This window comes from Somniosus microcephalus, unplaced genomic scaffold (assembly GCF_052327205.1).
Source record: "Somniosus microcephalus isolate GS21.2 unplaced genomic scaffold, FLI_Smic_1.0 unresolved_chr2, whole genome shotgun sequence".
Lineage (NCBI taxonomy): Eukaryota > Metazoa > Chordata > Chondrichthyes > Squaliformes > Somniosidae > Somniosus > Somniosus microcephalus.
In genome coordinates this window covers 14,800,358-14,827,105 of record NW_028225180.1, presented here as the reverse complement: position 1 = coordinate 14,827,105, position 26,748 = coordinate 14,800,358, and positions in this window count along the sequence as shown.

Genomic DNA, 26,748 nt, shown 5'->3' with positions numbered 1-26,748 from the left:
TGACACTGGGTATAAAGTGGGGGACACACTGTCAGGGTAATGTAGAGGGAGCTCTACACTGTATCTAACCCGTGCTGTACCTGCCCTGGGAGCGCTCGCTGCTGACACTGGTTATAAAGTGGGGACACACTGTCAGGGTAATGTAGAGGGAGCTCTACACTGTATCTAACCCGTGCTGTGCCTGCCCTGGGAGCGCTCGCTGCTGACACTGGTTATAAAGTGGGGACACACTGTCAGGGTAATGTAGAGGGAGCTCTAAACTGTATCTAACCCGTGCTGTGCCTGCCCTGGGAGCGCTCGCTGCTGACACTGGTTATAAAGTGGGGACACACTGTCAGGGTAATGTAGAGGGAGCTCTAAACTGTATCTAACCCGTGCTGTACCTGCCCTGGGAGTGCTCGATGCTGACACTGGGTATAAAGTGGGGGGACACACTGTCTGGGTAATGTAGAGGGAGCTCTACACTGTATCTAACCTATGCTGTACCTGCCCTGGGAGCGCTCGATGCTGACACTGGGTAAAAGTGGGGACACACTGTCAGGGTAATGTAGAGGAAGCTCTCCACTGTATCTAACCCGTGCTGTACCTGCCCTGGGAGCGCTCGATGCTGACACTGGTTATAAAGTGGGGGCACACTGTCAGGGTAATGTAGAGGGAGCTCTCCACTGTATCTAACCCGTGCTGTACCTGCCCTGGGAGCGCTCGATGCTGACACTGGTTATAAAGTGGAGACACACTGTCAGGGTAATGTAGAGGAAGCTCTACACTGTATCTAACCCGTGCTGTACCTGCCCTGGGAGCACTCGATGCTGACACTGGGTATAAAGTGGGGGCACACTGTCAGGGTAATGTAGAGGGAGCTCTCCACTGTATCTAACCCGTGCTGTACCTGCCCTGGGAGCGCTCGATGCTGACACTGGTTATAAAGTGGGGACACACTATCAGGGTAATGTAGAGGGAGCTCTACACTGTATCTAACCCGTGCTGTACCTGCCCTGGGAGTGCTTGATGATGACACTGGGTATAAAGTGGGGACAAACTGTCAGGGTAATGTAGAGGGAGCTCTACACTGTATCTAACCCGTGCTGTACCTGCCCTGGGAGCACTCGATGCTGACACTGGGTATAAAGTGGGGACACACTGTCAGGGTAATGTAGAGGGAGCTCTACACTGTATCTAACCCGTGCTGTACCTGCCCTGGGAGCGCTCGATGCTGACACTGGGTATAAAGTGGGGACACACTGTCAGGGTAATGTAGAGGGAGCTCTACACTGTATCTAACCCGTGCTGTACCTGCCCTGGGAGCGCTCGATGCTGACAGTGGGTATAAAGTGGGGGACACACTGTCAGGGTAATGTAGAGGGAGCTCTACACTGTATCTAACCCGTGCTGTACCTGCCCTGGGAGCGCTCGATGCTGACACTGGGTATAAAGTGGGGACACACTGTCAGGGTAATGTAGAGGGATCTCTACACTGTATCTAACCCATGCTGTACCTGTCCTGGGAGCGCTTGATGCTGACACTGGGTATAAAGTGGGGACACACTGTCAGGGTAATGTAGAGGGAGCTCTACACTGTATCTAACCTGTGCTGTACCTGCCCTGGGAGCGCTCGATGCTGACACTGGGTATAAAGTGAGGACACACTGTCAGGGTAATGTAGAGGGAGCTCTACACTGTATCTAACCCGTGCTGTACCTGCCCCGGGAGCACTCGATGCTGACACTGGGTATAAAGTGGGGACACACTGTCGGGGTAATGTAGAGGGAGCTCTACACTGTATCTAACCCGTGCTGTACCTGCCCTGGGAGCGCTCGATGCTGACACTGGGTATAAAGTGGGGACACACTGTCAGGGTAATGTAGAGGGAGCTCTACACTGTATCTAACCCGTGCTGTACCTGCCCTGGGAGCACTCGATGCTGACACTGGGTATAAAGTGGGGGACACACTGTCAGGGTAATGTAGAGGGAGCTCTACACTGTATCTAACCCATGCTGTACCTGCCCTGGGAGCGCTCGATGCTGACACTGGGTATAAAGTGGGGACACACTGTCTGGGTAATGTAGAGGGAGCTCTACACTGTATCTAACCCATGCTGTACCTGCCCCGGGAGCGCTCGATGCTAACACTGGGTATAAAGTGGGGACACACTGTCAGGGTAATGTAGAGGGAGCTCTACACTGTATCTAACCCATGCTGTACCTGCCCTGGGAGCGCTCGATGCTGACACTGGGTATAAAGTGGGGACACACTGTCAGGGTAATGTAGAGGGAGCTCTACCCTGTATCTAACCCGTGCTGTACCTGCCCTGGGAGCGCTCGATGCTGACACTGGGTATAAAGTGGGGAACACACTGTCAGGGTAATGTAGAGGGAGCTCTACACTGTATCTAACCCGTGCTGTACCTGCCCTGGGAGTGCTCGATGCTGACACTGGGTATAAAGTGGGGGACACACTGTCAGGGTAATGTAGAGGGAGCTCTACACTGTATCTAACCCGTGCTGTACCTGCCCGGGGAGCGCTCGATGCTGACACTGGGTATAAAGTGGGGGGACACACTGTCAGGGTAATGTAGAGGGAGCTCTACACTGTATCTAACCCGTGCTGTAACTGCCCTGGGAGCGCTTGATGCTGACACTGGGTATAAAGTGGGGGACACACTGTCAGGGTAATGTAGAGGGAGCTCTACACTGTATCTAACCCGTGCTGTACCTGCCCTGGGAGCGCTCGATGCTGACACTGGGTATAAAGTGGGGACACACTGTCAGGGTAATGTAGAGGGAGCTCTACACTGTATCTAACCCATGCTGTACCTGCCCTGGCACCGCTCGATGCTGACACTGGGTATAAAGTGGGGACACACTGTCAGGGTAATGTAGAGGGAGCGCTACACTGTATCTAACCCATGCTGTACCTGCCCTGGGAGCACTCGATGCTGACACCGGGTATAAAGTGGAGACACACTGTCAGGGTAATGTAGAGGGAGCTCTACACTGTATCTAACCCGTGCTGTACCTGCCCTGGGAGCGCTCGATGCTGACACTGGGTATAAAGTGGGGACACACTGTCAGGGTAATGTAGAGGGAGCTCTACACTGTATCTAACCCGTGCTGTACCTGCCCTGGGAGCGCTCGATGCTGACACTGGGTATAAAGTGGGGGACACACTGTCAGGGTAATGTAGAGGGAGCTCTACACTGTATCTAACCCGTGCTGTACCTGCCCTGGGAGCGCTCGATGCTGACACTGGGTATAAAGTGGGGACACACTGTCAGGGTAATGTAGAGGGAGCTCTACACTGTATCTAACCCGTGCTGTACCTGCCCTGGGAGCGCTCGATGCTGACACTGGGTATAAAGTGGGGACACACTGTCAGGGTAATGTAGAGGGAGCTCTACCCTGTATCTAACCCATGCTGTACCTGCCCTGGGAGCGCTCGATGCTGACACTGGGTATAAAGTGGGGACACACTGTCAGGGTAATGTAGAGGGAGCTCTACACTGTATCTAACCCGTGCTGTACCTGCCCCGGGAGCGCTCGATGCTGACACTGGGTATAAAGTGGGGACACACTGTCAGGGTAATGTAGAGGGAGCTCTACCCTGTATCTAACCCGTGCTGTACCTGCCCTGGGAGTGCTCGATGCTAACACTGGGTATAAAGTGGGGACACACTGTCAGGGTAATGTAGAAGGAGCTCTACACTGTATCTAACCCGTGCTGTACCTGCCCCGGGAGCGCTCGGTGCTGACACTGGGTATAAAGTGGGGACACACTGTCAGGGTAATGTAGAGGGAGCTCCTGGTCCTTACCAACAGGTTCCTGTAGATTTGTGGTAACGTTTTGTTTAGAAGGGCGGCTATAGTGATCGCATGGCCCCTGCTGATCCCCTGCCGGTCATCGAGAGGTTTCCCATCGGAAGGCGTCCAAAGGGTATGGCTGAGGGCCACGATGTAGATGATGTCCTGGAGTCCTGCAGGAGGGAGATGGAAAGAACGGGGTGAGCGGTGATGTAAGCAGCGCTCGGAGAGAGTGCGCGAGATAGAAGAGGGCAGGACAAGAGCAGCAAAGCTCTGTGGGTGGCACTCTCCAGTCACAGTCCGAAGGTTACTGTGCTCGTGCCCCAGTGAGCAGTCAGTGCCCATGGTGATAGAACCCCAGTGAGCTCTCTCTCGCTCTCGCTTTGGTCTTTTTCTGTCTGTCTGTTCCACTCTCTCGCTGTCTCTCTCTCTGTCTCTCTCTCTCTCTGTCTCTCTCTCTCTCTCTCTGTCTCTCTCTCTCTCTGTCTCTGTCTCTCTCTCTGTCTCTCTGTCTCTCTCTCTGTCTGTCTCTCTCTCTGTCTCTCTCTCTGTCTCTCTCTGTCTCTCTCTCTCTGTCTCTCTCTCTCTCTCTGTCTCTCTCTCTCTCTGTCTCCCTCTCTCTCTGTCTCTGTCTCTCTCTCTCTCTCTCTGTCTCTCTCTCTGTCTGTCTCTCTCTCTCTCTCTGTCTCTCTCTCTCTCTCTCTGTCTCTCTCTCTCTCTCTCTCTCTCTGTCTCTCTCCCTATATCTCTCTCCCTATGTCTCTCTCTCTGTCTCCCTCTCTCTCTCTGTCTCTCTCTCTCTCTGTCTCTCTCTCTGTCTCTCTCTCTCTCTGTCTCTCTCTCTGTCTCTCTCCCTATGTCTCTCTCTGTCTCCCTCTCTCTCTGTCTCCCTCTCTCTCTCTGTCTCCCTCTCTCTCTGTCTCTCTCTCTGTCTCTCTCTCTCTCTCTCTCTCTCTCTGTCTCTCTCCCTATATCTCTCTCCCTATGTCTCTCTCTCTGTCTCCCTCCCTCTCTCTGTCTCCCCCATAGAGTCATAGTTTCATAGGGCTCGATGTGGCCAGGCTCGAGGAGGCGGGTTCGGAGGCATGTGAGTTGCTAAAATTGCCAAAAATGGTGGGCGGGCCTGATCCCACCTCCATCGCACCTCCGAGCAATTTTCCCAAATGCGTGTTTTGTGACCCCCTTTCCATCCCGTCTCCAAGAGGTGGGATAGGCCCTTAAGGCCCTTAACAACCACTTAATAGCCTCTAGAATCCCATTTTGAGAGGCCTTTCCAATTTTTAGTCATTCCCCCCATCCTTCAGGCCTCCTCTGGAACACGCCAGTTAATCCTGGCGGCCTCACAAGTGGATTGCTTACTAACAGCTGTAGCTCCACCATTACAAAGGCGTTTTCACCGATGATCGTTTGCAGGTGGCAGGACTTTGTTGTCTCAGGTCTGGGGGAACTTTTAGCAGGCCTACTCATTGTTGTGGAAGTTTGGAGCCTGACACCCATCTCCAGTGTGACCTCCTGGGAAGCCCCTCTCCCCACCTTGACTGAGCGCTTCCTCAACTGAGGTATGTACCAGAAGAATGGGAAACATTTATTTCCTTTCCTCCTGGATATCAGATTCGGATGAAGACCAGCCGTGGCAGCAGCAGAACCATGAGAAACAGCAGCACCAACAGCAGGAGCAACAACCGGAGCGCCAAGCTGCTAGTCTCCCACCTGAAGATGCACAGGCCAGAAGGCGCCAGCGCGCGGCCACATTGCTGCCCGGGATGCAAGGGACGCCCTCATGTTGGTCACATTTGCTTAGCCTGCACAATCAAACACTTTTGCCTCGCACCTTCTTACCAGAGCATCGACAATGGACAAGAACCTGCGGATTCCTATCACTCTGACCACCATACTGACAATTGTAAGTCGCCCTAAGCCCTCAATGTGGGAGTTCCATTTGCGAAATGACACAGGCCACAACTTCAACAGTTTGCCATCAGAATTTTTTTTATCACAACAAGCAACTGGTGGCATTTCAAAAATAAACACAACATAACACACAAGTCACTACCCTTGTGACTACTTGTGCATTATCTTCCTCTTACGCGTGCTCCTACGTGGTGCTTCCCCTGTGGCTTCAGCAGATGTGGAGGCCCCTTGCTCACTTTCTTGCTGCTCCTGTCTCGACACCTTTGGCGGGCGTCCTCTGGGGTTGCTAACCTGTGAGGGCTCGCCAACAGTCTGCTGCTCCTGCGGCTGTGCAGGGGTTGAGACGCCCATCTCAGTTGGGTGAGGACTCTGGTGGGGCTCTGACCAAGGGCTTTGCAGTGGCATGGAAGTGTGAGCATAAGAACATAAGAACATAAGAAATAGGAGCAGGAGTAGGCCAATCGGCCCCTCGAGCCTGCTCCGCCATTCAATAAGATCATGGCTGATCTGATCCTAACCGCCAATCCACTATCACAGAACCATCTCCTGAATCTAACAGAATTAGACACACGAAATAGGAGCAGGATCAGGCTACACGGCCCCTGGGCCCGCTCCGCTACCCACAGGGCCATGACCGATCCGAACCTAGACTCATGTCCAAATTCCTGCCCGCTCCCCGTAACCCTTAATTCCCTTTACTTCTAGGAAACTGTCTATTTCTGTTTTAAATTTATGTAATGATGTAGCTTCTACAGCTTTTTGGGGCAGCATATTCCATGGATCTACCACCCTCTGAGTGCAGCACTTGGAGAGGAGCCCCCACTTCCTTGATGTCTGCCACCAACATCCCTCTCATGGGTCAGCCCCACTTCAGAGCTAGCAAGTGGCTTGACAGCACCTTGCTGCACTTCAGAGGGGCCATGAGGACCTGTTTCTACACTGGAAGTCCTACTCCTGAGGACTTCCATGAAGGTCTGGTTTCTATGCTCAGTAGCTGACCATCGCTCCTCAAGAGATGCCAGTCTATTCTGAACAATGATCATGTTTTCTACACTCTGGCGACTTAGCTCCTCCATGGCCGTAGCCATCCTCTCCTCTACCGTAGCCATCCTTTCCACGGAGGTTGCCATCCTTTCCGCAGTGATGCGTTCATGCGCCAATGCCTCCACAAAGACTCTGCTCATGTTCGTGATGGACTCCTCCATTCGCTCCACACTCGCAGCGACCCTGGAGACAAAACCTACCAGTGACTCCTGCACCTGTTCCTGGAGTTCCAGCACCGCTCTCCTTCTGGATGGACCCGGAGTCACAGGGTCGACATGCAGCTGAGCCGAGCTGGCAGAGCCCTGCGCCCTCCGACTAGGACTCTCCACTGCTGTTCCTGTCTCCACCATCTGCTGATGCTCACTTGTGAGCTGTGATACACCAGGTGCCAACACTACTCTATCTCGCGAAGGTACCACCGAGGTGTGAGTGTCTGCGCTGGTGCTGGGTGCGTTGAATTCTGCTGACGCTGCGCCCTCAGAGGTTGCAGCTTCCTCTGAGGAGTCTGGAAGCTCAGGCTTTTCCTCCTGGACAGTGGGGACGGGGGCTCTCGATGGTCCTGTGGGGGAGTAAAGGAAAGAGTTAGAGATGTGTGGTCAAGGTTGCATGCACATTGAATAGTGCAGATGATCAAAAGTCAATCTGTTAGAGCATCAGATTCATTATCAGTGACTCATGCAATGTCAATGAGAGAGATGCCAAACTATTCTGTCACCAGCTTGCTGTGATGCGCCCGCCAGTCCGTCCCCCACTTCGGAATCCTCCTCGATCCTGGTGATTTCCAGGGCCTCCTCCTCCCAGGCGGTGAGCTGGGCTACTGAGGGTGGCCCTCCTCCTGCCCTCACTCTTTCCCTCTTATTGTGGGCTCTCTTTTCCTGCAATGAGGGACACAAGTGGAGTTTGAGTGAGAATGAAGGAGTGAGTGTAGAGAATCCATAGCGTAGATGCTTAGAAGGAGACAAAGGGCCCTCCCTGTGTGTTGTAAGTTGTTGTTCTCATGGCATCACAGTGATAGGGAGTGTGAGGGCTGCATGGTCGAATAGTTAAGTGAATGTGACCATAGAGAGAGAGGGAATGGGTAAGGGTGCAGGCATGTAAGTGTCAAGTGGGATGTGGAGGAAGAAGTTGGCAAAGCAGAGTGCTGGTGAGGAGAGGCGATGGGGATCAGATTGAGGGTGATGAGAAAGTCATACTCACTTTTCCAGTGCGCAGAAGGTCATGAAACCTCTTCCTGCACTGCAGCCAGGTTCTGCGGCTCAGCGAAATGGAGTTGACCTCCTGGGCCACTTGCAGCCACACAGCTTTTGTCTGCTGGGGTGGCTTTCTTCTCCCTGAGGAAGGGAACGGCACCTCCTTCCGACAGCTGGCTCCGTGCACCAGAGCCTGGAGGGAGGGCTCACCAAAGCGAGGTGCACACTTTTGCTTGATCGTAGACATTGTCGGAAAATCAACACCTTCATACAATTTGCAGAGCCTTTGCAGTCTCCAGAGGAAGCCAGGCTGCTTGCAGGTCTTCAATCCAGCAGCATTGATGACGTCATGGGAGGCGGCTCTCTGTATGCAAAGACTCATTGGGCCAGGGGTTCCCACACGCAGGAAATCAATGGGCCAATTAGGGGACAATCCCACATTTTCAACACTTCAATTAGGAGTCGGGGTCCTGACATGATTTCCACCTGACACGCCCCAGCCCCGCCCACACTGACTAAATCCAGCCCATAGAGTCATAACAGCAGAGAAAGAGGCCCTTCGGCCCATCATAATCATAATAGTAATCATAATCAACTTTAATTGTCATTGTTAGTGCACAAGTGCAGTACAACGAAATGTCGGCTTGCGGCTCCCGAGAGTGTACATTTAGATTAAGACATTTAAACATTCAACATTCATTTGGCTTGTAATACATTAATATAACCATAATAAAGTGCAATGGCAGATGTGCAGGCTTTAGAGTTTATTTGTGGAGTTCAGTAGGATGACAGCCCTGGGAAAGAAGCTGTTCCTAAATCTGGTCGTACGGGTGCGAATGCATCTGTAGCGTCTCCCAGATGGCAGGAGGGTGAACAGACTGTGGCTGGGGTGGGTAGGGTCTTTGATGATGGACCGTGACCTCCGTAAACAGCGTTTCTGGTAGATGTGCTCTATGGTCGGTAGCCGGGTGCCGGTAATGCGTTGGGCAGTTTTGACTACCCGCTACAGGGCTTTCCGGTCATAGTAGCTACAGCTGCCATACCATACTGTGATACAGTTCGTCAGCCGGCCATCAAGCCCTGTCTATTCTAATCCCATTTTCCAGCACTTGGTCCGTAGCCTTGTATGCTATGGCGTTTCAAGTGCTCATCTAAATGCTTCTTGAATGTTGTGAGGGTTCCTGCCTCGATCACTCTTTCAGGCAGTGAGTTCCAGATTTCAACCACCCTCTGGGTGAAAAGGTTTTTGCTCAAATCCCCTCTAAACCGCCTGCCCCTTACCTTGAAACTATGCCCCCTGGTTATTGACCCCTCTACTAAGGCGAAAAGTTCCTTTCTATCTACCCCCCTCATAATTTTGTACACCTCAATCAGGTCCCCCCTCAGCCTTCTCTGCTCTAACGAAAACAACCCCAGCCTGCCCAGTCTCTCTTCATAGCTGAAGTGCTCCAGCCCAGGTAACATCCTGGTGAATCTCCTCTGCACCCTCTCCAATGCAATCACATCCTTCCTATAGTGTGGCGACCAGAACTGCACACAGTATTCCAGCTGTGGCCTAACCAGCGTTTTGTACAGCTCCATCATAACCTCCCTGCTCTTACATTCTATGCCTCGGCTAATGAAGGCAAGTATCCCATATGCCTTTTTAACCACCTTATCTACCTGTCCTGCTGCCTTCAGGGATCTATGTACATGCACACTAAGGTCCCTCTGATCCTCTGTCCTTCCTAGGGTCCTACCATTCATTGTGTATTCCCTTGCCTTGTTTGTCCTCCCAAAATGCATCACCTCACACTTTTCAGGGTTAAATTCCATTTGCCACTGTTCTGCCCATCTGACCAACCCATCTATATCGTCCTGTAGCCTGAGGCTTCCCTCCTCGCTATTTACCACTCCACCAAATTTCGTGTCATCTGTGAACTTACTGATCATACCTCCTACATTCATATCTAAATCATTAATGTACACTACAAACAGAAAGGGACCCAGCATTGATCCCTGCGGTACACCACTGGACACAGGCTTCCAGTCACAAAAACAACCTTCGACCATCACCCTCTGCCTCCTGCCACTAAGTCAATTTTGGATCCAATGTGCCAAATTGCCCTGGACCCCACGGGCTCTTACCTTCTTGAACTGTCTCCTATGTGGGACTTTATCGAAAGCCTTACTGAAGTCCATGTAGACTGCATCAACTGCACTACCCTCATCCACACACCTGGACACCCCCTCGAAAAATTCAATCAAATTGGTCAGACATGATCTCCCCTGACAAAGCCATGCTGACTATCCTTGATTAATCCCTGCCTCTCCAAGTGGAGACCAATTCTGTCACTCAGAATTTTTTCCAGTAATTTCCCTACGACTGATGTTAGGCTCACTGGCCTGTAATTCCCTGGTTTATCCCTACTACCCTTCTTGAACAATGGTGCTACGTTAGCTGTTCTCCAGTCCTCTGGCACCTCCCCTGTGGCCAGAGAGGTTCTGAAAATTTGTGTCAGAGCCCCTGCAACCTCCTCCTTTGCCTCTCTGTCTCATTCTGTGCCTCTGTCTCTCCCTCTGTGTGTGTGTCTCTCTCCCAATGTCTCTCTCTCTGTCTCTCTCTGTCGCTTCCTCTCTCTCTCTGTCCCTCCCTCTCTCTCTGTCCCTCCCTCTCTCTGTGTCTCTCCCTCTCTCTGTCTCTCTCTGTCTCTCCCACTGTCTCTCCCTCTCAGTCTCTCTCTCTCTGTCTCTCTCTCTGTCTGTCTGCCTCCCTCTGTCTCTCTCCCTCTCTGTGCCTCTCTCTGCCTCCCTCCCTCTGTGTGTCTCTCCATCTCTCTCTCTGTCTCTCTTTCTGTCTCTCCCTCTTCTCTCCCTCTGCCTCCCTCCCTCTCTGTCTCTCCATCTCTCTCTATTTGTCTCTCTCTGTCTTTCTCTCCCCCTCTGCCTCTGTCTGCCTCTCCCTCTCTATCTGTCTCTCTCCCTCTCTGTATCTATCTCTCTGTCTATCCCTCTTTCTCTGCTTCCCTCCCTCTGTGTGTCTCTCCATCTCTCTCTGTGTCTGTCTCTCTTTCTGTCTATCCCTCTATCTTTCTCTCTCTCTCTCTGTCTCTCTCTCGTCCCCTCTGCCTCTCTCTGTCTCTCCCTCTCTATCTGTCTCTCTCTCTCTCCGTTCTCTCACTGTGACCCGCCAACAGGAACAAAGTTATGCAAACTCCCCAAACGCGTGCATGCAAGTCAGAGGAGATGCCTGGTCCCGCTGGCGCGGAGACCCAACTGACCGACCCCAGCCAATCTCACCACTGGAAGCCCCGTCAGATGCCTGCTGAAACCACTCCAACTTACTTGGCATGCTGGAGGAGAGCTTCTCTGTTGAGTCTCTTGGTGTGTTGGACCTGGAGCGTCCTGTACGTGTTGGTGCAGTGTGTGTTGATACCAAGAACCTATATATACACAGCAACTGGGGAGTCCCACAATCCTACAATCAGTCCGTCGCCCAATTAAACATTCATTGCTGGCCCAGTCATACCTTCATCATAGGTGAATACCGAGAAGAAGGATGTGAGCAGGGAGAAATCTTGCAAAGCAAACGTAGACACTGATCTTGCACACAATCCTGAGAAAACACTCTTGCGCAAAGTCCTGCAAAGGATTTCTTTCAGGAAATAGCCCGTTAAAAATCAGGAGACAGTTTTACCCTGAGGCAAAATTACCACGAGCTCAAACCGACTGACAGAGAGAGTGCAGCACTGTCAGAGGAGCTGTACTGAGGGAGTGCCGCACTGTCAGAGGAGCAGTACTGAGGGAGTGCCGCACTGTCAGAGGAGCTGTACTGAGGGAGTGCCGCACTGTCAGAGGAGCTGTACTGAGGGAGTGCCGCACTGTCAGAGGAGCTGTACTGAGGGAGTGCCGCACTGTCAGAGGAGCTGTACTGAGGGAGTGCCGCACTGTCAGAGGGGCTGTACTGAGGGAGTGCCGCACTGTCAGAGGAGCTGTACTGAGGGAGTGCCGCACTGTCAGAGGAGCTGTACTGAGGGAGTGCCGCACTGTCAGAGGGGCTGTACTGAGGGAGTGCCGCACTGTCAGAGGAGCTGTACTGAGGGAGTGCCGCACTGTCAGAGGGGCTGTACTGAGGGAGTGCCGCACTGTCAGAGGAGCTGTACTGAGGGAGTGCCGCACTGTCAGAGGAGCTGTACTGAGGGAGTGCTGCACTGTCAGAGGGGCCGTACTGAGGGAGTGCTGCACTGTCAGAGGGGCAGTACTGAGGGAGTGCTGCACTGTCAGAGGGGCAGTACTGAGGGAGTGCAGCACTGTCAGAGGGGCAGTACTGAGGGAGCGCTGCACTGTCAGAGGGGCAGTACTGAGGGAGCGCAGCACTGTCAGAGGGGCAGTACTGAGGGAGCGCAGCACTGTCAGAGGGGCAGTACTGAGGGAGTGCCGCACTGTCAGAGGAGCAGTACTGAGGGAGTGCCGCACTGTCAGAGGAGCTGTACTGAGGGAGTGCCGCACTGTCAGAGGAGCTGTACTGAGGGAGTGCCGCACTGTCAGAGGAGCTGTACTGAGGGAGTGCCGCACTGTCAGAGGAGCTGTACTGAGGGAGTGCCGCACTGTCAGAGGGGCTGTACTGAGGGAGTGCCGCACTGTCAGAGGAGCTGTACTGAGGGAGTGCCGCACTGTCAGAGGAGCTGTACTGAGGGAGTGCCGCACTGTCAGAGGGGCTGTACTGAGGGAGTGCCGCACTGTCAGAGGAGCTGTACTGAGGGAGTGCCGCACTGTCAGAGGGGCTGTACTGAGGGAGTGCCGCACTGTCAGAGGAGCTGTACTGAGGGAGTGCCGCACTGTCAGAGGAGCTGTACTGAGGGAGTGCTGCACTGTCAGAGGGGCCGTACTGAGGGAGTGCTGCACTGTCAGAGGGGCAGTACTGAGGGAGTGCTGCACTGTCAGAGGGGCAGTACTGAGGGAGTGCAGCACTGTCAGAGGGGCAGTACTGAGGGAGCGCTGCACTGTCAGAGGGGCAGTACTGAGGGAGCGCAGCACTGTCAGAGGGGCAGTACTGAGGGAGCGCAGCACTGTCAGAGGGGCAGTACTGAGGGAGTGCAGCACTGTCGGAGGGGCAGTACTGAGGGAGCGCTGCACTGTCAGAGGGGCAGTACTGAGAGAGTGCAGCACTGTCAGAGGGGCAGTACTGAGAGAGTGCAGCACTGTCAGAGGGGCAGTACTGAGGGTGCGCTGCACTGTCAGAGGGGCAGTACTGAGGGAGCGCTGCACTGTCAGAGGGGCAGTACTGAGGGAGTGCCGCACTGTCAGAGGGGCAGTACTGAGGGAGCGCCGCACTGTCAGAGGGGCAGTACTGAGGGAGCGCTGCACTGTCGGAGGGGCAGTACTGAGGGAGCGCTGCACTGTCAGAGGGGCAGTACTGAGGGAGCGCCGCACTGTCAGAGGGGCAGTACTGAGGGAGCGCCGCACTGTCAGAGGGGCAGTACTGAGGGAGCGCTGCACTGTCGGAGGGGCAGTACTGAGGGAGCGCTGCACTGTCAGAGGGGCAGTACTGAGGGATCGCTGCACTGTCGGAGGGGCAGTACTGAGGGATCGCTGCACTGTCGGAGGGGCAGTACTGAGGGAGCACCGCACTGTTGGAGGGGCAGTACTGAGGGAGTGCTGCACTGTCAGAGGGGCAGTACTGAGGGATCGCTGCACTGTCGGAGGGGCAGTACTGAGGGAGCACCGCACTGTTGGAGGGGCAGTACTGAGGGAGTGCTGCACTGTCAGAGGGGCAGTACTGAGGGATCGCTGCACTGTCGGAGGGGCAGTACTGAGGGATCGCTGCACTGTCGGAGGGGCAGTACTGAGGGAGCACCGCACTGTTGGAGGGGCAGTACTGAGGGAGTGCTGCACTGTCAGAGGGGCAGTACTGAGGGATCGCTGCACTGTCGGAGGGGCAGTACTGAGGGAGCGCTGCACTGTCGGAGGGGCAGTACTGAGGGAGCGCTGCACTGTCGGAGGGGCAGTACTGAGGGAGTGCTGCACTGTCGGAGCGGCAATACTGAGGGAGCTCCGCACTGTCGGAGGGGCAGTACTGAGGGAGCGCCGCACTGTCAGAGTGGCAGTACTGAGGGAGCGCCGCACTGTCAGAGGGGCAGTACTGAGGGAGCGCTGCACTGTCAGAGGGGCAGTACTGAGGGAGTGCTGCACTGTCAGAGGGGCAGTACTGAGGGAGCGCTGCACTGACGGAGGGGCAGTACTGAGGGAGCGCCGCACTGTCAGAGGGGCAGTACTGAGGGAGTGCTGCACTGTCAGAGGGGCAGTACTGAGGGAGCGCTGCACTGACGGAGGGGCAGTACTGAGGGAGCGCCGCACTGTCAGAGGGGCAGTACTGAGGGAGCGCAGCACTGTCGGAGGGGCAGTACTGAGGGAGCGCCGCACTGTCGGAGGGGCAGTACTGAGGGAGCGCCGCACTGTCGGAGGGGCAGTACTGAGGGAGTGCCGCACTGTCGGAGGGGCAGTACTGAGGGAGCGCCGCACTGTCGGAGGGGCAGTACTGAGGGAGCGCCGCACTGTCAGAGGGGCAGTACTGAGGGAGTGCTGCACTGTCAGAGGGGCAGTACTGAGGGAGCGCCGCACTGTCGGAGGGGCAGTACTGAGGGAGTGCCGCACTGTCGGAGGGGCAGTACTGAGGGAGCGCCGCACTGTCGGAGGGGCAGTACTGAGGGAGCGCCGCACTGTCAGAGGGGCAGTACTGAGGGAGCGCTGCACTGTCAGAGGGGCAGTACTGAGGGAGCGCTGCACTGTCGGAGGGGCAGTACTGAGGGAGCGCTGCACTGTCAGAGGGGCAGTACTGAGGGAGCGCTGCACTGTCGGAGGGGCAGTACTGAGGGAGTGCTGCACTGTCGGAGGGGCAGTACTGAGGGAGCGCTGCACTGTCGGAGGGGCAGTACTGAGGGAGCGCCGCACTGTCGGAGGGGCTGTACTGAGGGAGCGCTGCACTGTCGGAGGGGCTGTACTGAGGGAGCGCTGCACTGTCGGAGGGGCAGTACTGAGGGAGCGCTGCACTGTCGGAGGGGCAGTACTGAGGGAGCTCTGCACTGTCGGAGGGGCAGTACTGAGGGAGCGCTGCACTGTCGGAGGGGCAGTACTGAGGGAGCTCTGCACTGTCGGAGGGGCAGTACTGAGGGAGCGCTGCACTGTCGGAGGGGCAGTACTGAGGGAGCGCTGCACTGTCGGAGGGGCAGTACTGAGGGAGCGCTGCACTGTCGGAGGGGCAGTACTGAGGGAGCGCTGCACTGTCGGAGGGGCAGTACTGAGAGAGCGCTGCACTGTCGGAGTGGCAGTACTGAGGGAGTGCTGCACTGGCGGAGGGGCAGTACTGAGGGAGCGCTGCACTGTTGGAGGGGCAGTACTGAGGGAGCGCTACACTGTCGGAGCGGCTGTACTGAGGGAGCGCTGCACTGTCGGAGGGGCTGTGCTGAGGGAGCGCCGCACTGTCGGAGGGGCAGTACTGAGGGATTGCTGCACTGTCGGAGGGGCAGTACTGAGGGAGCGCTGCACTGTCGGAGGGGCAGTACTGAGGGAGCGCTGCACTGTTGGAGGGGCAGTACTGAGGGAGCGCCGCACTGTCGGAGGGCCAGTACTGAGGGAGCTCCGCACTGTCGGAGGGGCAGTACTGAGGGAGGGCCGCACTGTCGGAGGGGCAGTACTGAGGGAGCGCTGCACTGTCGGAGGGGCAGTACTGAGGGAGCGCTGCACTGTCGGAGGGCCAGTACTGAGGGAGCTCCGCACTGTCGGAGGGGCAGTACTGAGGGAGGGCCGCACTGTCGGAGGGGCAGTACTGAGGGAGCGCTGCACTGTCGGAGGGGCTGTACTGAGGGAGCGCTGCACTGTCGGAGGGGCAGTACTGAGAGAGCGCTGCACTGTCGGAGTGGCAGTACTGAGGGAGTGCTGCACTGGCGGAGGGGCAGTACTGAGCGAGCGCTACACTGTCGGAGCGGCTGTACTGAGGGAGCGCTGCACTGTCGGAGGGGCTGTGCTGAGGGAGCGCCGCACTGTCGGAGGGGCAGTACTGAGGGATTGCTGCACTGTCGGAGGGGCAATACTGAGGGAGCGCTGCACTGTCAGAGGGGCAGAACTGAGGGAGCGCTGCACTGTCGGAGGGGCAGTACTGAGGGAGCGCCGCACTATCGGAGGGGCAGTACTGAGGGATTGCTGCACTGTCGGAGGGGCGGTACTGAGGGAGTGCTGCACTGTCGGAGGGGCAGTACTGAGGGATTGCTGCACTGTCCAAGATGTCGTCTTTCAGGATTAGACTTTAAATCAAGACCAAAGCAGGAGCTATGAGGAGAAGACGACCAAACGCTTGGTCAAAGAGTTAGGAGCTCATCCAAAACTCCTTCTGCCCCGTATCCTAACTCACACCAAGTCCCGTTCACCCATCACCCGCCCTGTGCTCGCTGACCTACATTGGTTCCCAGTCCAGCAATGCCTCAGTTTTTAAGCTTTATATCCTCATGTTTGAATCCCTCGATCGCATCACCCCTCCCTATCTCTGTAACCTCCTCCAGCCCCTACAGCCCTCCCTATCTCTGTAACCTCCTCCAGCCCCTACAACCCTCCCTATCTCTGTAACCTCCTCCAGCCCCTACAACCCTCCCTATCTCTGTAACCTCCTCCAGCCCTACAACCCTCCCTATCTCTGTAACCTCCTCCAGACCCTACAACCCTCCCTATCTCTGTAACCTCCTCCAGCCCTACAACCCTCCCTGTCTCTGTAACCTCCTCCAGCCCTACAACCCTCCCTATCTCTGTAACCTCCTCCAGCCCTACAACCCTCCCTATCTCTGTAACCTCCTCCAGCCCTACAACCCTCCCTGTCTCTGTAACCTCCTCCAGCCCCTACAACCCTCCCTATCTCTGCAACCTCCTCCAGCCCTACAACCCTCCCTATCTCTGTAACCTCCTCCAGCCCCTACAACCCTCCCTATCTCTGTAACCTCCTCCAGCCCTACAACCCTCCCTGTCTCTGTAACCTCCTCCAGCCCCTACAACCCGCCCTATCTCTGTAACCTCCTCCAGCCCGTCCAACCCTCCCTATCTCTGTAACCTCCTCCAGCCCCTACATCCCTCTCTATCTCTGTAACCTCCTCCAGCCCATACAGCTCTCCCTATCTCTGTAACCTCCTCCAGCCCCTACAACTCTCCCTATCTCTGTAACCTCCTCCAGCCCCTACAACCCTCCCTGTCTCTGTAACCTCCTCCAGCCCGTCCAACCCTCCCTATCTCTGTAACCTCCTCCAGCCCCTACAACCCGCCCTATCTCTGTAACCTCCTCCAGCCCGTCCAACCCTCCCTATCTCTGTAACCTCCTCCAGCCCCTACAACCCTCCCTATCTCTGTAACCTCCTCCAGCCCCTACAACCCTCTCTATCTCTGTAACCTCCTCCAGCCCCTACAACCCTCCCTATCTCTGTAACCTCCTCCAGCCCCTACAACACTCCCTTTCTCTGTAACCTCCTCCAGCCCCTACAACCCCCTCTATCTCTGTAAACTCCTCCAGCCCCTACAAAACTCCCTATCTCTGTAACCTCCTCCAGCCCCTACAACTCTCCCTATCTCTGTAACCTCCTCCAGCCCCTACAAACTTCCCTATCTTTGTAACATCCTCCAGCCCTACAACACTCCCTATCTCTGTAACGTCATCCAGCCCCTGTAATCCTCCCTATCTCTGTAACCTCCTCCAGCCATACAACCCTCCCAAGCTCTGTAACCTCCTGCAGCCCTACAACACTCCCTATCTCTGTAACTGCCTCCAGCCCCTCCAACCCTTCCTATCTCTGTAACCTCCTCCAGCCCCTACAACCCTCCCCATCTCTGTAACTTCCTCCCACCCCTACAGCCCTCCCTATCTCTGTAACCTCCTCCAGCCCCTACAACCCTCCCCATCTCTGTAACCTCCTCTAGCCCCTACAACCCTCGCTATCTCTGTAACCTCCTCCAGCCCTACAACCCTCCCTATTGCTGTAACCTCTTCCAGCCCCTACAACCCTCCCTATCTCTGTAACGTCCTCCAGCCCCACAACCCTCCCTATCTCTGTAACCTCCTCCAGCCCCTACAACCCTCCCTATCTCTGTAACCTCCTCCAGCCCCTACAACACTCCCTATCTCTGTAACGTCCTCCAGCCCCTACAACCCTCCCTATCTCTGTAACCTCCTCCAGCCCCTACAACCCTGCCTATCTCTGTAACCTCCTCCAGCCCCTACAACCCTCCCTATCTCTGTAACCTCCTCCAGCCCCTACAACCCTCCCTATCTCTGTAACGTCCTCCAGCCCCACAACCCTCCCTATCTCTGTAACCTCCTCCAGCCCCTACAACCCTCCCTATCTCTGTAACCTCCTCCAGCCCCTACAACCCTCCCTATCTCTGTAACCTCCTCCAGCCCCTACAACCCTCCCTATCTCTGTAACCTCCTCCAGCCCCTACAACCCTCCCTATCTCTGTAACCTCCTCCAGCCCCTACAACCCTCCCTATCTCTGTAACCTCCTCCAGCCCCAACAACCCTCCCTATTTCTGTAACCTCCTCCAGCCCCTACAACTCTCCCTATCTCTGTAACCTCCTCCAGCCTCTACAACCCTCCCTATCTCTGTAACCTCCTCCAGCCCCAACAACCCTCCCTATTTCTGTAACCTCCTCCAGCCCCAACAACCCTCCCTATTTCTGTAACCTCCTCCAGCCCCTACAACCCTCCCTATCTCTGTAACCTCCTCCAGCCCCAACAACCCTCCCTATTTCTGTAACCTCCTCCAGCCCCAACAACCCTCCCTATTTCTGTAACCTCCTCCAGCCCCTACAACCCTCCCTATCTCTGTAACCTCCTCCAGCCCCTACAACCCTCCCTATCTCTGTAACCTCCTCCAGCCATAGCACCCTCCCTATCTCTGTAACCTCCTCCAGCCCTACAACCCTCCCTATCTCTGTAACCTCCTCCAGCCCCAACAACCCTCCCTATTTCTGTAACCTCCTCCAGCCCCAACAACCCTCCCTATTTCTGTAACCTCCTCCAGCCCTACAACCCTCCCTATCTCTGTAACCTCCTCCAGCCCCTACAACCCTCCCTATCTCTGTAACCTCCTCCAGCCATAGCACCCTCCCTATCTCTGTAACCTCCTCCAGCCCTACAACCCTCCCTATCTCTGTAACCTCCTCCAGCCTCTACAACCCTCCCTATCTCCGTAACCTCCTCCAGCCTCTACAACCCTCCCTGTCTCTGTAATCTCCTCCAGCCCCTACAACCCTCCCTATCTCTGTAACCTCCTCCAGCCTCTACAACCCTCCCTATCTCCGTAACCTCCTCCAGCCTCTACAACCCTCCCTATCTCTGTAACCTCCTCCAGCCCCTACAACCCTCCCTATCTCCGTAACCTCCTCCAGCCCCTACAGCCCTCCCTATCTCTGTAACCTCCTCCAGCCCCTACAACCCTCCCTATCTCTGTAACCTCCTCCAGCCCCTACAACCCTCCCTATCTCTGAAACTCCTCCAGCCCCACAACCATCCCTATCTCTGTAACCTCCTCCAGCCCCTACAACCCTCCCTATCTCTGTAACCTCCTCCAGTCCCTAAACCATTCTGGGTCTCTGCATTCTTCTATTTTGGCCTCTTGCGCATACCTGTTTTTAATCTTCCCAGGATTGGCGGCCGTGCCTTCAGCTGCCTAGGCCCCTAAGCTTTGGATTTCCCTCCCTAAACTTCTCTGCCCCTGTATCTTTGTCTCCACCTTTAAAAGTTAGTGTAATTAAAGTGATGGTGCATCATTGGGAGAGTTATTGTAATAGGGGGTCAGGGTTTCGATGGGAGAGTTAGAGTGCTAGAGGGATGATCTTCGATGGGAGAGTTAGGGTACTGGAGGGATGATCTTCAATGGGAGAGTTAGGGTACTGGAGGGATGATCTTCGATGGGAGAGTTAGAGTGCTAGAGGGATGATCTTCGATGGGAGAGTTAGAGTGCTAGAGGGATGATCTTCGATGGGAGAGTTAGGGTACTGGAGGGATGATCTTCAATGGGAGAGTTAGGGTACTGGAGGGATGATCTTCGATGGGAGAGTTAGAGTGCTAGAGGGATGATCTTCGATGGGAGAGTTAGAGTGCTAGAGGGATGATCTTCGATGGGAGAGTTAGGGTACTGGAGGGATGATCTTCGATGGGAGAGTTAGAGTGCTAGAGGGATGATCTTCGATGGGAGAGTTAGAGTGCTAGAGGGATGATCTTCGATGGGAGAGTTAGAGTGCTAGAGGGATGATCTTCGATGGGAGAGTTAGGGTACTGGAGGGATGATCTTCGATGGGAGAGTTAGGGTACTGGAGGGATGATCTTCGATGGGAGAGTTAGGGTACTAGAGGGATGATCTTCGATGGGAGAGTTAGAGTGCTAGAGGGATGATCTTCGATGGGAGAGTTAGAGTGCTAGAGGGATGATCTTCGATGGGAGAGTTAGGGTACTGGAGGGATGATCTTCGATGGGAGAGTTAGGGTACTGGAGGGATGATCTTCGATGGGAGAGTTAGAGTACTAGAGGGATGATCTTCGATGGGAGAGTTAGGGTACTGGAGGGATGATCTTCGATGGGAGAGTTAGAGTGCTAGAGGGATGATCTTCGATGGGAGAGTTAGAGTGCTAGAGGGATGATCTTCGATGGGAGAGTTAGGGTACTGGAGGGATGATCTTCGATGGGAGAGTTAGAGTGCTAGAGGGATGATCTTCGATGGGAGAGTTAGAGTGCTAGAGGGATGATCTTCGATGGGAGAGTTAGGGTACTGGAGGGATGATCTTCGATGGGAGAGTTAGGGTTCGAGAGGGATGATCTTCGATGGGAGAGTAAGGGTACTAGAGGGATGATCTTCGATGGGAGAGTTAGGGTACTAGAGGGATGATCTTCGATGGGAGAGTTAGAGTGCTAGAGGGATGATCTTCGATGGGAGAGTTAGAGTGCTAGAGGGATGATCTTCGATGGGAGAGTTAGGGTACTAGAGGGATGATCTTCGATGGGAGAGTTAGCGTACTAGAGGGATGATCTTCGATGGGAGAGTTAGAGTGCTAGAGGGATGATCTTCGATGGGAGAGTTAGGGTACTAGAGGGATGATCTTCGATGGGAGAGTTAGAGTGCTAGAGGGATGATCTTCGATGGGAGAGTTAGAGTGCTAGAGGGATGATCTTCGATGGGAGAGTTAGGGTACTAGAGGGATGATCTTCGATGGGAGAGTTAGAGTGCTAGAGGGATGATCTTCGATGGGAGAGTTAGGGTACTGGAGGGATGATCTTCGATGGGAGAGTTAGAGTGCTAGAGGGATGATCTTCGATGGGAGAGTTAGAGTGCTAGAGGGATGATCTTCGATGGGAGAGTTAGAGTGCTAGAGGGATGATCTTCGATGGGAGAGTTAGGGTACTGGAGGGATGATCTTCGATGGGAGAGTTAGGGTTCGAGAGGGATGATCTTCGATGGGAGAGTAAGGGTACTAGAGGGATGATCTTCGATGGGAGAGTTAGGGTACTAGAGGGATGATCTTCGATGGGAGAGTTAGGGTACTGGAGGGATGATCTTCGATGGGAGAGTTAGGGTTCGAGAGGGATGATCTTCGATGGGAGAGTTAGGGTACTAGAGGGATGATCTTCGATGGGAGAGTTAGGGTTCGAGAGGGATGATCTTCGATGGGAGTGTTAGGGTACTAGAGGGATGATCTTCGATGGGAGAGTTAGGGTTCGAGAGGGATGATCTTCGATGGGAGTGTTAGGGTACTAGAGGGATGATCTTCGATGGGAGAGTTAGGGTACTAGAGGGATGATCTTCGATGGGAGAGTTAGGGTTCGAGAGGGATGATCTTCGATGGGAGTGTTAGGGTACTAGAGGGATGATCTTCGATGGGAGAGTTAGGGTTCGAGAGGGATGATCTTCGATGGGAGAGTTAGGGTACTAGAGGGATGATCTTCGATGGGAGAGTTAGGGTACTAGAGGGATGATCTTCGATGGGAGAGTTAGGGTTCGAGAGGGATGATCTTCGATGGGAGAGTTAGGGTACTAGAGGGATGATCTTCGATGGGAGATTTAGGGTGCTAGAGGGATGATCTTCGATGGGAGAGTTAGGGTACTGGAGGGATGATCTTCGATGGGAGAGTTAGAGTGCTAGAGGGATGATCTTCGATGGGAGAGTTAGGGTACTGGAGGAATGATCTTCGATGGGAGAGTTAGGGTACTAGAGGGATGATCTTCGATGGGAGAGTTAGAGTGCTAGAGGGATGATCTTCGATGGGAGAGTTAGAGTGCTAGAGGGATGATCTTCGATGGGAGAGTTAGAGTACTAGAGGGATGATCTTCGATGGGAGAGTTAGGGTACTGGAGGGATGATCTTCGATGGGAGAGTTAGGGTACTGGAGGGATGATCTTCGATGGGAGAGTTAGAGTGCTAGAGGGATGATCTTCGATGGGAGAGTTAGAGTGCTAGAGGGATGATCTTCGATGGGAGAGTTCGGATTCTAGGAGGATGATCATCGATGGGAGAGTAAGGGTACTAGAGGGATGATCTTTGATGGGAGAGTTAGGGTACTGGAGGGATGATCTTTGATGGGAGAGTTAGGGTACTGGAGGGATGATCTTCGATGGGAGAGTTAGGGTACTAGAGGGATGATCTTTGATGGGAGAGTTAGAGTACTAGAGGGATGATCTTCGAATGGAGAGTTAGGGTACTAGAGGGATGATCTTCGATGGGAGAGTTAGGGTACTGGAGGGATGATCTTCAATGGGAGAGTTAGGGTACTGGAGGGATGATCTTCGATGGGAGAGTTAGAGTGCTAGAGGGATGATCTTCGATGGGAGAGTTAGAGTGCTAGAGGGATGATCTTCGATGGGAGAGTTAGGGTACTGGAGGGATGATCTTCAATGGGAGAGTTAGGGTACTGGAGGGATGATCTTCGATGGGAGAGTTAGAGTGCTAGAGGGATGATCTTCGATGGGAGAGTTAGAGTGCTAGAGGGATGATCTTCGATGGGAGAGTTAGGGTACTGGAGGGATGATCTTCGATGGGAGAGTTAGAGTGCTAGAGGGATGATCTTCGATGGGAGAGTTAGAGTGCTAGAGGGATGATCTTCGATGGGAGAGTTAGAGTGCTAGAGGGATGATCTTCGATGGGAGAGTTAGGGTACTGGAGGGATGATCTTCGATGGGAGAGTTAGGGTACTGGAGGGATGATCTTCGATGGGAGAGTTAGGGTACTAGAGGGATGATCTTCGATGGGAGAGTTAGAGTGCTAGAGGGATGATCTTCGATGGGAGAGTTAGAGTGCTAGAGGGATGATCTTCGATGGGAGAGTTAGGGTACTGGAGGGATGATCTTCGATGGGAGAGTTAGGGTACTGGAGGGATGATCTTCGATGGGAGAGTTAGAGTACTAGAGGGATGATCTTCGATGGGAGAGTTAGGGTACTGGAGGGATGATCTTCGATGGGAGAGTTAGAGTGCTAGAGGGATGATCTTCGATGGGAGAGTTAGAGTGCTAGAGGGATGATCTTCGATGGGAGAGTTAGGGTACTGGAGGGATGATCTTCGATGGGAGAGTTAGAGTGCTAGAGGGATGATCTTCGATGGGAGAGTTAGAGTGCTAGAGGGATGATCTTCGATGGGAGAGTTAGGGTACTGGAGGGATGATCTTCGATGGGAGAGTTAGGGTTCGAGAGGGATGATCTTCGATGGGAGAGTAAGGGTACTAGAGGGATGATCTTCGATGGGAGAGTTAGGGTACTAGAGGGATGATCTTCGATGGGAGAGTTAGAGTGCTAGAGGGATGATCTTCGATGGGAGAGTTAGAGTGCTAGAGGGATGATCTTCGATGGGAGAGTTAGGGTACTAGAGGGATGATCTTCGATGGGAGAGTTAGCGTACTAGAGGGATGATCTTCGATGGGAGAGTTAGAGTGCTAGAGGGATGATCTTCGATGGGAGAGTTAGGGTACTAGAGGGATGATCTTCGATGGGAGAGTTAGAGTGCTAGAGGGATGATCTTCGATGGGAGAGTTAGAGTGCTAGAGGGATGATCTTCGATGGGAGAGTTAGGGTACTAGAGGGATGATCTTCGATGGGAGAGTTAGAGTGCTAGAGGGATGATCTTCGATGGGAGAGTTAGGGTACTGGAGGGATGATCTTCGATGGGAGAGTTAGAGTGCTAGAGGGATGATCTTCGATGGGAGAGTTAGAGTGCTAGAGGGATGATCTTCGATGGGAGAGTTAGAGTGCTAGAGGGATGATCTTCGATGGGAGAGTTAGGGTACTGGAGGGATGATCTTCGATGGGAGAGTTAGGGTTCGAGAGGGATGATCTTCGATGGGAGAGTAAGGGTACTAGAGGGATGATCTTCGATGGGAGAGTTAGGGTACTAGAGGGATGATCTTCGATGGGAGAGTTAGGGTACTGGAGGGATGATCTTCGATGGGAGAGTTAGGGTTCGAGAGGGATGATCTTCGATGGGAGAGTTAGGGTACTAGAGGGATGATCTTCGATGGGAGAGTTAGGGTTCGAGAGGGATGATCTTCGATGGGAGTGTTAGGGTACTAGAGGGATGATCTTCGATGGGAGAGTTAGGGTTCGAGAGGGATGATCTTCGATGGGAGTGTTAGGGTACTAGAGGGATGATCTTCGATGGGAGAGTTAGGGTACTAGAGGGATGATCTTCGATGGGAGAGTTAGGGTTCGAGAGGGATGATCTTCGATGGGAGTGTTAGGGTACTAGAGGGATGATCTTCGATGGGAGAGTTAGGGTTCGAGAGGGATGATCTTCGATGGGAGAGTTAGGGTACTAGAGGGATGATCTTCGATGGGAGAGTTAGGGTACTAGAGGGATGATCTTCGATGGGAGAGTTAGGGTTCGAGAGGGATGATCTTCGATGGGAGAGTTAGGGTACTAGAGGGATGATCTTCGATGGGAGATTTAGGGTGCTAGAGGGATGATCTTCGATGGGAGAGTTAGGGTACTGGAGGGATGATCTTCGATGGGAGAGTTAGAGTGCTAGAGGGATGATCTTCGATGGGAGAGTTAGGGTACTGGAGGAATGATCTTCGATGGGAGAGTTAGGGTACTAGAGGGATGATCTTCGATGGGAGAGTTAGAGTGCTAGAGGGATGATCTTCGATGGGAGAGTTAGAGTGCTAGAGGGATGATCTTCGATGGGAGAGTTAGAGTACTAGAGGGATGATCTTCGATGGGAGAGTTAGGGTACTGGAGGGATGATCTTCGATGGGAGAGTTAGGGTACTGGAGGGATGATCTTCGATGGGAGAGTTAGAGTGCTAGAGGGATGATCTTCGATGGGAGAGTTAGAGTGCTAGAGGGATGATCTTCGATGGGAGAGTTCGGATTCTAGGAGGATGATCATCGATGGGAGAGTAAGGGTACTAGAGGGATGATCTTTGATGGGAGAGTTAGGGTACTGGAGGGATGATCTTTGATGGGAGAGTTAGGGTACTGGAGGGATGATCTTCGATGGGAGAGTTAGGGTACTAGAGGGATGATCTTTGATGGGAGAGTTAGGGTACTAGAGGGATGATCTTCGAATGGAGAGTTAGGGTACTAGAGGGATGATCTTCGATGGGAGAGTTAGGGTACTAGAGGGATGATCTTCGATGGGAGAGTTAGGGTACTAGAGGGATGATCTTCGATGGGAGAGTTCGGATTCTAGGAGGATGATCTTCGATGGGAGAGTTAGGGTACTGGAGGGATGATCTTCGATGGGAGAGTTAGTGTACTGGAGGGATGATCTTTGATGGGAGAGTTAGGGTACTAGAGGGATGATCTTTGATGGGAGAGTTAGGGTACTAGAGGGATGATCTTCGAATGGAGAGTTAGGGTACTAGAGGGATGATCTTCGATGGGAGAGTTAGGGTACTAGAGGGATGATCTTCGATGGGAGAGTTAGGGTACTGGAGGGATGATCTTCGATGGGAGAGTTAGGGTACTGGAGGGATGATCTTCGATGGGAGAGTTAGGGTACTAGAGGGATGATCTTCAAATGGAGAGTTAGGGTACTAGAGGGATGATCTTCGATGGGAGAGTTAGGGTACTGGAGGGATGATCTTCAATGGGAGAGTTAGTGTACTGGAGGGATGATCTTCGATGGGAGAGTTAGGGTACTGGCGGGATGATCTTCGATGGGAGAGTTAGGGTACTGGAGTGATGATCTTTGATGGGAGAGTTAGGGTACTGGAGTGATGATGTTCGATGGGAGAGTTAGGGTACTGGAGTGATGATCTTTGATGGGAGAGTTAGGGTACTGGAGGGATGATCTTCGATGGGAGAGTTAGGGTACTGGCGGGATGATCTTCGATGGGAGAGTTAGGGTACTGGAGTGATGATCTTTGATGGGAGAGTTAGGGTACTGGAGTGATGATGTTCGATGGGAGAGTTAGGGTACTGGAGGGATGATCTTTGATGGGAGAGTTAGGGTACTAGAGGGATGATCTTCGATGGGAGAGTTAGGGTACTAGAGGAATGATCTTCGATGGGAGAGTTAGGGTACTGGAGGGATGATCTTTGATGGGAGAGTTAGGGTACTGGAGGGATGATCTTCGATGGGAGAGTTAGGGTACTAGAGGAATGATCTTCGATGGGAGAGTTAGGGTACTGGAGGGATGATCTTCGATGGGAGAGTTAGGGTACTGGAGGGATGATCTTTGATGGGTGAGTTAGGGTACTGGAGGGATGATCTTTGATGGGTGAGTTAGGGTACTGGAGGGATGATCTTTGATGGGTGAGTTAGGGTACTGGAGGGATGATCTTTGATGGGTGAGTTAGGGTACTG